Here is a 15,400-nt window from a genome sequence, read left to right on the forward strand (position 1 = left end):
GCACATACATACTGGGATCAGTTGTAATCTGTACATGACAAATAAGGTTGGTAGTTTATTGAGCAGATCACTAAAGAAAAGAAGCCACGTATTTAAATTTCAGGAAATAAATATTACTTGTATTGTTACGCAACCAAAACAAGCAAATGATGGATAAAAGTGAAGCAAAGAGGATATTAACAAGTACCAAAAAGGAAGCTCCAGTACAGTAGGTGGTCTAGCTCTCAACCCATATCTCTTGTATTGTTCATTCAAAGATTTCACAAGCTCCTCAAGAATCTGTTGTATCTTATTAGCCCGCTCCTGTTAACAGAGGGCAAAGGAGGTCAGACAACAGATGTAAAGCATGATGCAATGAAAGATATTTGATGAACAAAAAAATACAAACCTCTAGCTTCTCATCACTTTCATCCCCTTTTTTGCAGCTTAACTATTGCGTTATAAAGTTCCAACTTCTCCTGCAAACATACAAACTAGTAATAATATGCTCACAGCCAGATCTCGAGGATGAAGTTGATAGCATTCTAATAGAATCACAAATATACCTGGATCTCACGGAAAGTGGCCTCATCCATTGTTAGCTTGGATGCCACATCTCCACCCTTCTTGCATCTCTCATCATATTTTGCAGAAAGGGATTGGACCAGAATATAGAATTGATAGCTGTGCCATTCATATAAAACAGCATTAGAACAAAGAGTGGCCACTCTTACATGCCATCATACAAGGGACTTCATAGGACATTAGTCAAATTGTAACAAAAATTATAATGCCCAAAAGTCTTGTTGTAGCTTCTACCAAAGTAATATATGATGTGATACCACTAAATATGGTCTCATGAGATCTAAAAACTTGTACTTATTCCACTAGCATGTAACAACAGGAAGCTTGTACAAACGAAGTTAAAATAGTATGAGATCCTAGAGCTTATTTTCATCAAACTTTTCTGCTTCTGCCAGCACTTCAGAATCCACCAGGATCTTCTACAAACGGTAATTACCCAAAAAGGTAGGACATACAATCAGAGAGCCCAACTAATCAAAGGTTACAGAACAAAAATTACCTCACGTTTATCAGCAGACATACTTTCTGAGACTTCATAAAACCTGTTGTCGCACCTACTCTTGTACAGAATCTAGGACAACATGACAAAAATAAGTCCGGCATGGATACATTAAATTAGGACAGCAGAGGTTGAATGGAAATGCTTTAAAGGAAGCTGAAACTAGCACATGACAAACTGAATCAAATACATGTGTGCCGTGGATATCATAACCTTTGCAACCGGAAGCACAGCTTGACAAGCACGAAGCACGTCTTCTTCCGTCAACTGGAAGCTTCTCTTATTCTTTACCTGCAGCCTGCGCAGTTGCAAACTCATATTACGTCTGGTTCAATCATCCATATGACCAAACAAAGGAACAAATACGATGAAATCATACATCTGAGGAACAGAATCCTTGAAGTCAAGCCTAAGCTGTATCTGCCCACTGCATCCCAAGGTGAATCACATAAACAGTGTACCAACAACTCCATTGTCCGTACACAAATTAACCAGAATATTACATCACATCACCAAACAGTACAGAACTTCGCACTTGTAGTTCTGTCCATACAATTCGTCATACATCAATGAACACAATTAGATAGTCCCATACACCTTTTTTTTGAAACGAACATAGTCCCACACAACCTTACACATGCACACGACAAGACTGCCATGGAATTGTACCTACAGCTACTGGTTCGTAAAACAACTGCCTTGACCTACATCAGACATTGCTCCACACCGCCGTGGATATCAGCTCCCTAAGGCCAGAGATAGGGGTTCCCAGATTTAAGTCAACCCACTGCGGCACCTCGTACGAGGGTGGATCTGCGCCGTACTTACGCATCCACAAAAAGTTATCTAAAGCAAAGCATGAAATGATTATCATAGCCTGCTTCATCCTACTGCAGTACGGCACCCCACCCAGAATATGCCAGCGTTCTTTCAACACCCCAAACCTCCTTTCAATTACATTCCGCAACTTTGCATGAATGTAGTTGAATTTCTCCTCCCTCTGCAATTGCTGCAAATCTATGCCCCTAAAGTCGTTGATGTGATACCTTGTGTTTTTGTAGGGAGTCATGTAACCTGCCATCTCCTTGTAACCCGCGTCCGCCAGGTAGTACTGGCCTACAAGCAATGAAAGCAACCATCAGCTATCGTAGCAAATTGAACACAAGTATGCTTCAATTCATGTACTACAAGCAAAAAACAAGGAATGTGAACAGGCAGGCATCACGAACCTGGTGGGGGATGTGGGAATGAAGCGTTGTCCTGATAGTCTTTCAACACCGCCATGTTATGACATACCCCCTGCCTTCCTAGCCCCCACGTATGTGAAATGGCCATCCATATCAACGATGGCACAAACATTAATTGTTGTTTCACCTTTCCTATTGTAGAAATCAGCCTTTGCTTAGCGGTTAACCTCAACGTTTATGTGCGTGCCATCTATAGCACCTATGCATCCATCAAACCATGGTGAATGTGCAGCAAGTTTGTGGCTTACATGAGTGTAGTTCCTATTTGCTGGCACTAGAACAGTATCTGCCCAACGATACATTACCTCGGCAACTACTGTAATCTTCCTGCTAACTATATCTAAAGACCTTTCAAACCTATCCTTGCACTCTCTACTAGCCGATTGGTGGGCACAGGTCCAGATGTACATGCCTAGAGCTTCTACTGAGGTGCACTTATCTGTTTCTGGCAGCCCAAACGGCAGTAGGGTTTCATGCAAATGCATGAAGGTATTAGGTGACATGCGCAAATTCTCTAAACATCTAGTATTGTCGGCTAGTGTAAGATGCATCCATTGGGCTCCTGTTAGCTTAGGAATGGGACAAGGAGGATTTACCTCAGGCCTTTGTTGTGACATAAGCCCTTTCAGCAGGACAAATGCTGTCTTTGCCACGGTCACATTGCTCGGTCCTTCACTAGAAGTGTCGCTGTAGGATGACTCGTCAGTGCTGCTCATGCTGCTCATGATGCTACCTGCAATTGGGCAGACATAAGACAGATTGTCATGCCGATATTAGGAACAAATCAAGTGCAAATAATTGAACATATGACGATACCTAAACTAGGTAGGACCTTCAAAACAGGTTGGAATGTACATGGGAAAAGTGATACACGCATAATTTGTTACAACACTCACAGCAGTACACTAATTTTTTATTCAAAACACGAGACAACGACATGCACTTAGTTCTCAACAATGGTCTTTGGTTATAAGAAAAAAACGAACATAAGGATACAACAACCGAATGAACTCAACATGCACATGGTGGATATCCGCAAACAGGTGAAAAACAACGAATGTGCTGATCAATGGGACTTGTTGGAGCACACAAAGGCCCACGTCACTTTGATCCAGTTCAGCCGGCCCTCTTTAGATTCCATGTCTAGAAAACCCTAGCGACTGAGCCTGTCTCTACAAAGGTTCAGGGCTTGCACGAATACTTCATCAGCCTCGCTAATACCATCTTGCAGCAGAATGTTTCAGACTTGGGCCAACTCCTGAGCATCGGTTTTGTGACGGGCCTTCTGGGACCTAGCCTCTCTGAGAAATTGGCCGAGGTCTTCAAGGCACTCTTCTACAGATGGAGTTTGGCTACTCTTCTTGCTGCGAGGACTGTTCACTGAAAATTCCCTATGGACTCTCTTCGAGGGCTGATGAGTACTAGGTGGCTCGACCAGCTCGTCCAACAAGGCTGGAGGAGTGTGAGGGCTTCCATTACTAGGTGACTTGTTAGGTCGATGCCCCCCCCCCGCCGATACCAACTGGCCCTTGTCACGTGGGGTGCGTCCCAAAATCGTGATCAGTTGCTCACAGCATTGGGGCTGTTTGAACTTATTTCTAGCGGGTTGGCTACTTTCCTGCACGTGTTGCAGTGATGTCAAAGTTAGTACTGAGTTAGTAGGAACCTAATTGCTATAAAAAATCAAAGAAATGCGTGTAGTTAGTACCCCGGGGCTGGTGCCATACCACTTGGGGTCAGCTGTAACCTCTCCAGTCAGCGGGTCACGGCCTAGCCCAGTATGGGTCTGGCCGTCGCGCCAGTTGAAGTAACAACGTTTCAGCTTATTGTACTTGTTCTGGCACACTTTCTTGTTGTACCCAAGGTCCGTGATTTGGTTGAAGTCATGAGTGATTTTGGTCCACGCTAGTGAGGTTGGACCGTGGGCAGAGGTCTAGTGACAGACCTCTTTTTGCTGGATGATGAGGTCAAGAAGGACAGAGGTTGCTCTGTCGTCCCACACAGCACGGTCCTAGCTCATCTGATTCAAGGATCAACAAAGCTATTAGTAATGCACCAGTCGCAAAATCTGCTGGTATAGATATACTAATTGATTTGTAATGCTTTCTTCTATCACGGATACTACTAGTTGCCTGAAAGTGTAGGAAGCATAGAGCAAACCAAAGAACTAAATAACTAGAACACTTGTCCCTTAAATGAATTATAGGAATCAATTGGTACTATGCTATTTCTCCACCACAGCCAAACCCTCGGCAAAAATAGAGAACAAAAAAGGAGACAACAACAAAGGCAACACACACAAAAGAGAGAGAGAAATCACAGTCATGTGGCTTGTGTGAACAGCCTAGAGGATGGAACTCCACACAACCAAGAATCTGGTGGAAACTAAGAACTGAGCATACATTTGCAAAGGACAACTAAAAACCAAATGCAAACTGCAAAATGACAAATAGTATCCCTAACTTGCCTTTTGCGGCCGTTTTTGGCCTTTTGAGCGGAGGTTGTAGTGCCTGCCAGCAGTTGGAGAGCAAGACGAAGCCGATGACGCTGCCAGTTTGGGCAGCGCTGATCACAACCGAACGAAACGTCCCTTCTATGACTGCACTGCAAGCATAGAGCACAATTGTAAGATGAAAAACTTAATCTGAAAAACTAAACATTGAAAGGGGTAAAGAACATCGCATGTCTACTGTGTAACATAATCCCTTCCATTTCAGACTCGAGTTATGTGTGGTACGTATGAATATCAAGGCAATGATAAATAAGGCAAAGATCATTGAGTAATTGCGTTCATACAACAGTCAAATAGACAACAGCGAAGGTCTGTGGACATTGTAAATATGGTGTTCATTGCAATCTTAAATCAAATTGTTGGTATAGGTACACAAATGGTTTGTAATCTACAAACCATTAGATATGCCTTGTAAGTCATAAGTTACTAAAATGCAATAACAGCAAACAGGAATCTTAGTAGAAGTTGGCCCATGCAAGCAAAATGATTACACAGCTAGTTGCATGAGAATCAAATGACACAAGTGCACCGAAGATACATATCTGATTAACCTAGCATCTCTTCATGTACAGAAGACATTTAATAACAATTCTAGAATAAAATATCACAAGTATTGTTCAAAAATAGCACAAGTATTGTTAAAAAATAGCGCTTCAATGAAATGGAATCCTATGGATTGCTGATAGTGATTGAAGACATTAGTTCTAGCACTCAACTAATACTTTGCAAGCACACATTGACACAGGAGATACACTACTGATTAGGAGTTTAAGACTGCATTCTATAGAATATTTAGCAGGTACAAAAAAGGAAGGGAAATAGATCGAAGTTAGTGTATGGTAATAAACTAATAATAGATCAAAAAGAGACATGAGTATATGTTGGATCTCAGATCCGGCGGAGTCAAACTACGCGGCGTCGGGTTCCTGGGGGGCTTATCGGGGTGGAAGGAGTCGCCGTTGATGGAGGTGGGGTCCGAGGAGGGAGGCTGAGCCCACTGTCAGTGAGGCACGCCGAGAGTGAGGGAAACCCTAGCCGCACGGAGGTCCAACTACAAGCACGACCAGCTGTGGCTCAAAGGCGGCCAGGTGAGAGGACGGAGGCGTGGGATCCAGGTTACCTGCCTGGCCGAAGGTGTCGTCGATGGAGGTAGGGGTGGGGGAAGAGGACGACGACACTTTCACCGCAGCCCCACCGAGGAGGACGGAGTACATAGGCGGCCGAGCCCGGATCTGGGGGCCACCGATGGCGGTCGTCGACGCGGCGCAGGCTACCGCCCGTAGATGCGCGGCGCGAAGGCGAGGAGCGACGCGTTAGCATGGAACCCTAGCCACCACGAGCGATGGGAGGAAGGGGAGAAAGTGATGGACGTGACTTAGCAACGGATATAAGCCAGCTGTTCGGCTGGTGCGGCTGGTGCTGGGCTGCCGAACGGCTGGGCCAGCCAGCCCAGCCAGCCTACCGAACGGGCTGCATATTTGGTAGCAGTATCAGATTAAAAAAAGGGCTAGCGCATGGACGTAGCTCCCGCACGCTATCTCGCACCACATCCCACCACCCAAGTCCCCATCCCATCCAGCGCTCGCGCCCGTGCCCCTGAATTTTTTACAATTTGGCCCTTTTTTTGAAAGTTTCTCACAAATAGACACCTGGCAGAAAGAATTCAGGAAATGGACCCTTAGCTCGGCGCCATTGATGCTGGCGCCGAGCTCGGCGCCACCGTCTCTGGCGTCGAGCTCCTAGGCACGGTCGGTGACCTACCAGGGGGCTCGGCGCTAGAGTGACTGGCACCGAGCTCGGCGCCGTAGATCTTGGCGCCGAGCTCGACGCCGTAGTGAGTGGCGCCGAGCTCCCTGCATTTAACCCCGGCCCAACCTTCTTGCCCAAGCATTCTTCCTCTTCTTTCTCCTCCCTCTTGGATTTTTCTCTCCCCACTTCACCCTACCTCACAAATCAACATATTGGACCTTGAAAACTTTGATTTGATCCGTAGATCTTCGAGAGCAAGGTATCCTCACTCACCTCCTTGTTTTTTTCGCATCGATTCAGTATATATTAGTCGGATTTTTTAACCTAAGAATCGTCATCACTTAGGGTTTCATTGTATCCCTCAATATATGTATTATACAACCGTAGGTTCATTCCAAAGCATGGAAAAAGCTAGCAAACCTAGGCACATGTAGTTATGTTATGGGTTCATTGTTGTGGATCAAATGAGAAACCCTAGGTTTAGGGTTTAATGTTAACTGCTTTCGATTCTTAGAACGAAATTGGTTGTATTGTAGTTATGGTTCTCATTGATATTTATTTGTGATATTTTGATTTATGTTTGTTAAATTACATATGTTTTGTTAGATGCAAGAAATGTTTTGGGAGGAGTTTTGGCGAAAACAGGGTCATCCTCGAGAATTATACCCCGACGTGTCTAGCAAAGATGCCCCGTCCCTCCTGACCTTCCTATCCCTAACTGTGACTGTGGTTTTCTGGCCCATGTTTTTCAATCGAAACATCCAGACACAGCCGCGTGTTGCTTCTACACATGTAGTCGATTTAATGTAAGAAATTGTTTGCACTATCCTTTTTCTTTATTTGTGTAAGTATGGTACTAATATTTTGTTGGAATCTCGTTGTGTAGGACCATGAGATGTGCTTTTTCTTTCAGTGGATCGATGGTGCAGACAAGTTTGATCATAGGTACCTCTTTTTGATGATTGGTTTAGAGGGAGACATCCACGTGAGCACTTCAAGCAGTGGGTTCCACCCCCTAACCCTCCGGCAATGATGGCTAAGGAGAAGCACCTAGCCGCAATTAGATGACTCGAGGAACCTCCTCTGTGCGATTACAGAGATCGAGCTATGATAAACCCTAAGAATACGTTGGAGTTTATGTGTCCAAACAAGCATGAAGTAAGTGCAAAGTGTATGTGTTAAAATCTTGAGCTATATGTGTTCATGTACTAATGTCTCATTATTTAGGTGTTTTCAATGGTGAAGTGTCGTTTCAAGGAGTGGTTGTATGGTCCTAAGAACCAATGGCCAGAAGAACCACGGAGGGTTAAGGAAAAGAAGAAAGAAAGAGTAATCTACAAAGCACCTCCTGTCATGTGCGAATGTGGTGTAAAATCCAACTATGGCCTAGTCCCTTCGGAGCTTGGAATAGGCCATTATTACGGCCATATGATTGAGTATGATGAGGTTCGTTATTTTTTTGGTAAACATGAAATCGTATTTTGTTTGTTTTGCTAAGACATATATGATATAATATTTCTTTTGAACAGAGCACTAGAAAATGCAGTTGGGAATATTATGATGGTCAAGCTAAGTTCTTGGATGAACTGAAGAAGAGGCAACTAATTGCACGGAAGAGGGGATATGGACCTGACTAAGAAAAGATGTGTGAGTTTGCTAGACAGCGCGGTATTTATAACCCGATCGATGTTGGGCTTAACAAATGGGGATTGGAGAGGCGGATGATGTTAGAGGAGGAGAGGGCAAGGAATGAGGCAAGGGAGGAGACAAGACTACAGATGCAGGTCTTGAACGAGCATGTTGCTACATTATATGCCAGTGAGTGCTTGAAAACCTTTTTTCGTTGCCTGGTTTTAAATATAATATAATCGTGTTGCTAACTGATTGCATTTTATACATGAAGGGATTGGTTACAGCGGGGAACAAGCCACAGAGGTGGCTCGTGCAAGGTATGAGGAGAAGAAGTTAGATGACCATAGATCATGAACTGGTCGCACCGTTCAATCACCGATTGTGTTGTCTGATGAGGGAGACGAGGATGTGGATGACACTGCCAGACTGAGTGAGCTCATTGCTCTAGCAGAGGCGGGCATACAGGCGCAGGAGGCTGAGGATGACACTGATAGACTTAGCGAGCTCATCGCTCTAGCAGAGGCGGGCATTCAGGCGCTGGAGGCTAAGGACGACACTGGCAGACTGAGCGAGCTCATCGCTCTAGCAGAGGCAGGCTTATAGGCAGAGGAGGATGACGACGCGTTCTTCACTCAGGGCGCAGCGGCCGCAGATGAAGCAGAGGCCGCTTACTACAAGCGATAGGCAGGTCAGGGCAACGCAGTTGAGCCTAGCCACAGCAGTAGGGTTGTAGTAGAGGACTGGTACTCAGATGATGAGTTGCTTACTCAGTACGTTTCAGACTGAGGATTTGGAAGTGCATTTGCCCCTATGTCTTCTGTCGGCACATCGTTGTAGTATTAATATGTTGTGTAATGTGGCATAGTATCGAACTTTTCATTATGTGGTTGTTTTCATTATCTATGGTCTTAATATTCCGCTTAATGATACGGACGTATTGAAATTTGAACACGTGCTGCAAAAAAACTTAACGACGTACGACATTATATAAATCAACACATAAAACACATTAAATGGCATGCGACTACATGTACCGAACCTGGGTACAGAGTTTCCTTCGACTAAACCTAACATGCCTTAGGTAATTAAACCATGCCTTAGGTAATTAAACCTAACATGCCTTAGGTAATTAAACCTGGGTACATGTGAAAAAGATAAAGTCATCCTAGTAATGTGACCACATAGCAAATTGTGTTGCACCTTCTCTATAGTAGCCTCCTGTTGTTGTTGTTGGTGGTGGCGGGGGTGATAGGGGACGCCCCTTGTTCTTGTGGTTAGCGCAGGTGCAATATGGATCATTGCAGAGTGCCTCCTATGAATCAGCACCATTATTGTTGTCGTCCTATCCGTCGTCCTTGTAACCGCTGCTAACTTCCCTTTCTAGATCGAAGATACGGTCCTGTAGATAGTAGATGTACTCCGCATGTGGATAAATAGGTCGAGGATCGACCCGCCTACTGAACCCACAGTTTTCTTTGGCCAAGGAAGACTACAATAAGTATGTCGTGTAAGTGATATACAAGACAAACATATTGAAGAAACAAATAGTAATAGCAATTACCCATGCTCGCGAGCATTTGAAGAAACGACGACCTCCATCTATTCTCTCGGTGAACATCTGCACTAGGCAGTCCTCACCATGCATGCATTTTGGCCACTTTTCTTTCCTTTCATCGTATCCTCTCAGTGGTGTCTCTTTGGTTAAATCACTTTTGCTCTCAACTGGGAATCTCTCATAAAGAGCTTCCTCAAAGAAATCGGGACCAAGAGGACCCTCCCACCCCCAGGTAGTCTCCTTCCCCTTTCCTCTCCCTCTGGACGACCCTCCAGACATTGGTACTGCAACGAAAGCAAATACTGAGGAGTATTCTTCTTCCTTGTTGTGTGTGTAAATGAGAGGGAGTGAGTGGTTATTTATAGGTTGAGAGGAGGAATGGAGGCTTCTCAATGTGCCATGTCAACATCTGTGTGCCTCTTCACCTTAGCCCTTGGATCAAACAGTCATAAGATGGATGGTGGAGATAGAGTGGAGTTATGCTTCCTTGCATGCCAGTACTATATCAGTGATGTGATAATTCGATGATGTCCGTGTATCTGAAAAGTCTATGTTTATTGTCTGAAAAGCATAGATTCATTCACTGTTGCTTGGTAATCCTAGATTCATCTACAAAGCGTATGCACAATATTTCCTGGATTATACACGTTCTAATAAATTTATAGTTAATCTGTGTACTACATTTGTGCCTTTGTAGAAGTGTAGTATGATTAAAGGTTCACGAAAAAAATTCGCAAGATACAGTCTTGTTTTAGGAGCATCCATAGTTACAAACAGAGACATCAATATATATTCCAAACATTTAATCATCCAAGGACCATAATGCAACCACAACGAATATCACAATCAACATAATATGTCATGCAAAGTCCAAATAGTCCACAATGTCCATACAGCCCCAAATAGTTACAGAAAAGTAAATACAAAAATCCATAATAGTTCATACTAACACCTACCACATCCCTCACTACCTCCTACTCTTGCCCTTACCCTTGTGACCCAGAGCGCTGGTGCCTGGAGTGTAAGGGTCACACGGACGGCGTCGCCTAGTGCCTAGAGGCGGTGTAGGATGAGTCGAGGGAGCATCATAGAGCTGAGAGGGGCCAAGCTCATCGTGCCTCTTGTCCACGTCATCGTCGTCGTCGTCCTCCTCGTCCTCGTCCCCGTCCCCTGTAGCTGCTTGACTAGAGGAACCCAAGCCTCCTCTTCCTGCGGAAGGAACATACACGTCTTGCGTCGTGTCTGTCCTGCAACCACAACGACCAGCCGCACGACGTAGACGACGTGACAACCTTTGTTGTACAAAACTATGTTAACTGAAAGAATATAACATATTAATGATATGTTTGAAAGAATATTTTTAATCTTACGTCTAGGAAGCCAAGTATGTAGTCGTCATTGACTCTCGGCCGAACGCGCTCGATCTCTATAACTGAGCATTTTAGTGTATTGCCCTGCAACAAAGTTCTCAATAATAATACTTCTGAACATATAGCATTTAGTTTTGTTTTCTTTTGTACAAGAATCTAACTTATTATAAGGGTTATACGGCTCGAAGGTTGCACTAACTACAATAGATAACTCCTAATGTCGGTCCAAGAACGCCGAATGTATTGTTATGTAACTTAATGTACAAAAATAAGGCAATTGGCTTACCACTCTGTCCAAGATCGGTCCTGCCTGCACCTGCCTTCCTGCACGAGTCGACTGGTCATACGTCGTGTCTTCATCATCGGAGGACTCGATGTCGGCGTAGTCAGCTTCGGTCCACTGTAGCCTCAGCTTGCACCGTGTCACACGCTGGTACCAAGCTTGGCACCGCCTGAACTCACGGTTCGTGTGCGGCTCGTTGTTGTCGTCCACGTTGTCGTGCATCTCCTCCCATTCCTCAATGTAGGATTGGTGATGCCTCTCCTAGTCAAAAATCTTCTTGTTCCTCTGACGATCCAACCTGCACGTATGTCATCGTTACATGAATCCACATACGTGTCACCATATTAATAGAAATGGGCCATCATCATAAGACATTTGAAATATCAAAACACTTACTTGTGTAAGTCAACGCCAGTCGAGAACAGAGCCATAGGCCAAAGCTGTCTCACTCCAAAATGGCATGCAACCCTATCTGGCAGGTGGTACTCGATAGCATAGAGGTAGATTAGAAGGCACCTCATCCTATAGAAGTCGTCGTCGGCCCCACAGACATTGCTCAGCTAAAAAGGAAGTGCGTCCTCTCCACCATACGGCTCTCACTCCACCTGCAACATGTCCAAATAAGATGTTAGATGGTATACTAATCCTTTTCAAAGCAGCATGGAAAATAAAATTTACTTACACTAGACGCCATCAGCGTATCTAGCTCGTTCATGTACTCAATGTATGCCCGGTATATCCTCATGTGCGGAACCCTAACTTGGTCCCAAAGGTACGCCCACGTCGGCTGACGACTTGGAGGCTGACCTTGGAACCACATACGATGAGCCAGAACCTCTGGATCATCAACTGGAAGACGAGCCCACATCCACAGCTGTAACAGGTACACGCATCCACCAAGTGATGGGTTGGACGTAGACCGACGACACCCCTCGCACAGCTGCCGGTATAGAAAACACAAGACTGTAGAGCCCCAGCTATACTGACCCGCCTGGTCCCAATCACTGAGGCAGTGGATCCACATCCAGGACGCACTGTCACCCGTGGCATCAGGAAAGAGAATGCGGGCAAAAAGGTGTAGGATCCACGCCCGGCAGTAGTACCCAACCGTCTCCTCATCTGCCTCCTCGGGGCACTGTGCGAACTCTACACGTAGCCAGGAGATGGGAACTCCAGAAGTGCGAGCCCCTTGCTCGCCAAGCTCATGCCCAAGGAAGGCCTCCACTCGTGCTCTCCAGCCCTCTGACCTGCACTGCCCGGTGACTGGGTTCTGATGAATCATTAGGCCTAGCATCTTCTGACAGTCCTGGAGCGAGACTGTCATCTCCCCGAAAGGTAGGTGGAAGCTGTGAGTCTCCGGCCACCACCTATATTTAAGATAAAGTAAGATTACTTGTCAAAAAGTCAATCGCATGAACAAATGGCCATGAATGGAGGCAATGATTCACTTTAATACCTGTCTACCAACGTAGTTATCGCCGCTAAGTTGAACTTGGGCAACCCACGACGAACCTAAAAAGAGATGACATCTAGGCCAACTCTTTGCAGGAAAGGAGTGTACCTATCATCGTACCGAATGTCCAAGAACCCACTATGGGTCCTAGAACAAAGGTGCGGAAGGTCCTACATCGAATAAAACATAGTCACCTGTTACTTCACGAACACATGTACGAATAAAACTTATAGATTATTACCTGCCCCAGCGCAACGAGACATCCTTGGTGGGTCACCTTGTACGTCGGGTCGAGCAGGTGGAATTGCTCCATCCTACAAAAAAGTTAATGAATTAGAATTCCAATATACAATGAAACATGAACTTAGAAATGTATAAGTAATTGACATAAATACAAGCATAAATTGAGACACGCATAATTAAAAATATGAATAAGACAAATATAAATAATAATATAAACCAATAGTCCTACCTCACTAATCTACCAACGGCAACTTTGTGAGTTGTGGCCAAGTCTACCGCACTTGCCGCACTCGTACTGCTCGAGATCAGTAACAAATGGAGTTCCTCTCCCATGCCTAGTTCTTCTGAGTATCTGATCCATAACCATCCTGTGCCTCATCCTCTGCCTTGATCCACGCTTGTTCCAATGGTAAGCTGGATCCACAATGTACTTCGGCCCATCATATGGAGGCCACTCTCCAGGGTCCCGGAAAGGCACGAAGCGGGGGCTCCATGTGTTCACAAGCATGTCAACACTGAACTCGTGAGGTATCCTCCTCTCGATATTATAGTTGCGATGCCTAGCTGCTGCCACCAAATGAGAACATACAAAGTGGTATTGCCTTGGTTTACCACAAGTGCACTTGAAATCTTGGAGGACAACCACATGTATCCTTGACTCTCGGACCTTGCCGTCGGACGTTGTACCGCCCCTATGCTCGACCTGATAAGTCCCTATGGTGTGGTCAAAGCATGCAACCTCATGTGTGCCAGCCCTTTCTCTTGCCTTCTCTAGGTGTGCCTTTGGTTTCGGAGCCCATATCTCTCCATCACTCCGCAACTGCAATGCATGGGTGTGTCTATCGTTGAACCAGGCAACAAGCTTATAGAAGGTGAATTGAACGATTGCATTCACGGACATACCACGTATCCCCAATAGCAACTTATTGAATGACTCTGCCATATTGCTGCACTGAAACTCATACCTCTAGCCACCGGCATTGTGAGCTCTCGTCCATTTCTCCAAATCCCTCATCAAACCTGTGAGCCATTGTCTACCTTCTACATTTGATGCGGTTCTGACCTGCTCCAACTTTTCCTTAAAGTACTTGTCCTCAAGCTGTCGAGCAGTCTCCTGGAACAGATCAAAGTTACCCTTGACACCATCCTTCTAGAGTAGATTCTCGACAAGGTGCCGAGTACACCAATGATGGTGCAACGGTGCATACCCCTCTATCTGCTCTCGCACGGCATTAAGTATGCCCTGATGCCTATTAGATATGACGCCAACCTCCCTGCTAGGCCCAACCACATGTATCCGGACTAGCCTCAAGAACCATCCCCAAATGTCATTGTTCTCCTTCTCAACCAAGGCAAATGCCAAAGGAACCAACTTGTTGTTCGCATCACAGGATATGGCTATAAGAAGTGTGCCCTGGTATTTGCCAATCAAGAACATACCATCAATGGAGAAGATGGGACGACAGTGCCTAAAGGCCTCGACACACTGAGGGAAGCACCAGAAGGCACGGAAGAATATCTGCCTCCCATCCTTCCATGCATTAGGTTTTGGGATGTACTCATAATGCATGCCTGGATTCACCACTTTGATTGCATTGAAAAGAACTGGTAGCTGCTCATACCCATCCTCCCAGTCCCCATATATCATCTTCCACGCTCGCTGCTTAGCCCTCCATGCTTTACCATAAGTTATCACATATCCTCCATACAACGCTTCAACAGTCCTGATAATTGTCCTCACCTTCATATTGGGTTCTCCCTGCAAAATTCCCATCAACCATTTGGCAATGAGGGTAGATGTCAACTACCGATGCCTTAGTGTTAGCTCATGGTCAGCACAATTGTGTGGCCCGACAACTTTTATGATCTTCCATTTTCCGGTTACCTGTTGCTTCCTTACACAAACCCTCCATGGGCAGTGTTCCTTGTCACACACAACTGTGTAACGGCGCTCCACATATGAATGCAATACCCTATAAGGCCTCTTTCATATCACTGCAAAAGCCTACAACCACCTCTTCAAAGCAGGAAGGTCATTGAACACCCTCCCATTCTCAATTACCATGTTAGGACCGGCCTCAGGAGCTTCTAGGAGCTCATCATCACGTCCTTCTGCAAATGCCTGATCAGAATGAGCAAGATCGCTGAACTCATGAACTCTAGGATCACGGCGGCCGGGAAAGATACGCCTCATCATCTCAATGTCACTCTCCATCAGCTCTCCAATAGGGCGATCATCATCAGAATCAAGAGCCCTAGCCATCTCATATGGCTCCGAATCATGCATAATTTC

Source organism: Miscanthus floridulus, chromosome 19, assembly GCF_019320115.1.
Source record: "Miscanthus floridulus cultivar M001 chromosome 19, ASM1932011v1, whole genome shotgun sequence".
Taxonomy (NCBI): Eukaryota; Viridiplantae; Streptophyta; class Magnoliopsida; order Poales; family Poaceae; genus Miscanthus; species Miscanthus floridulus.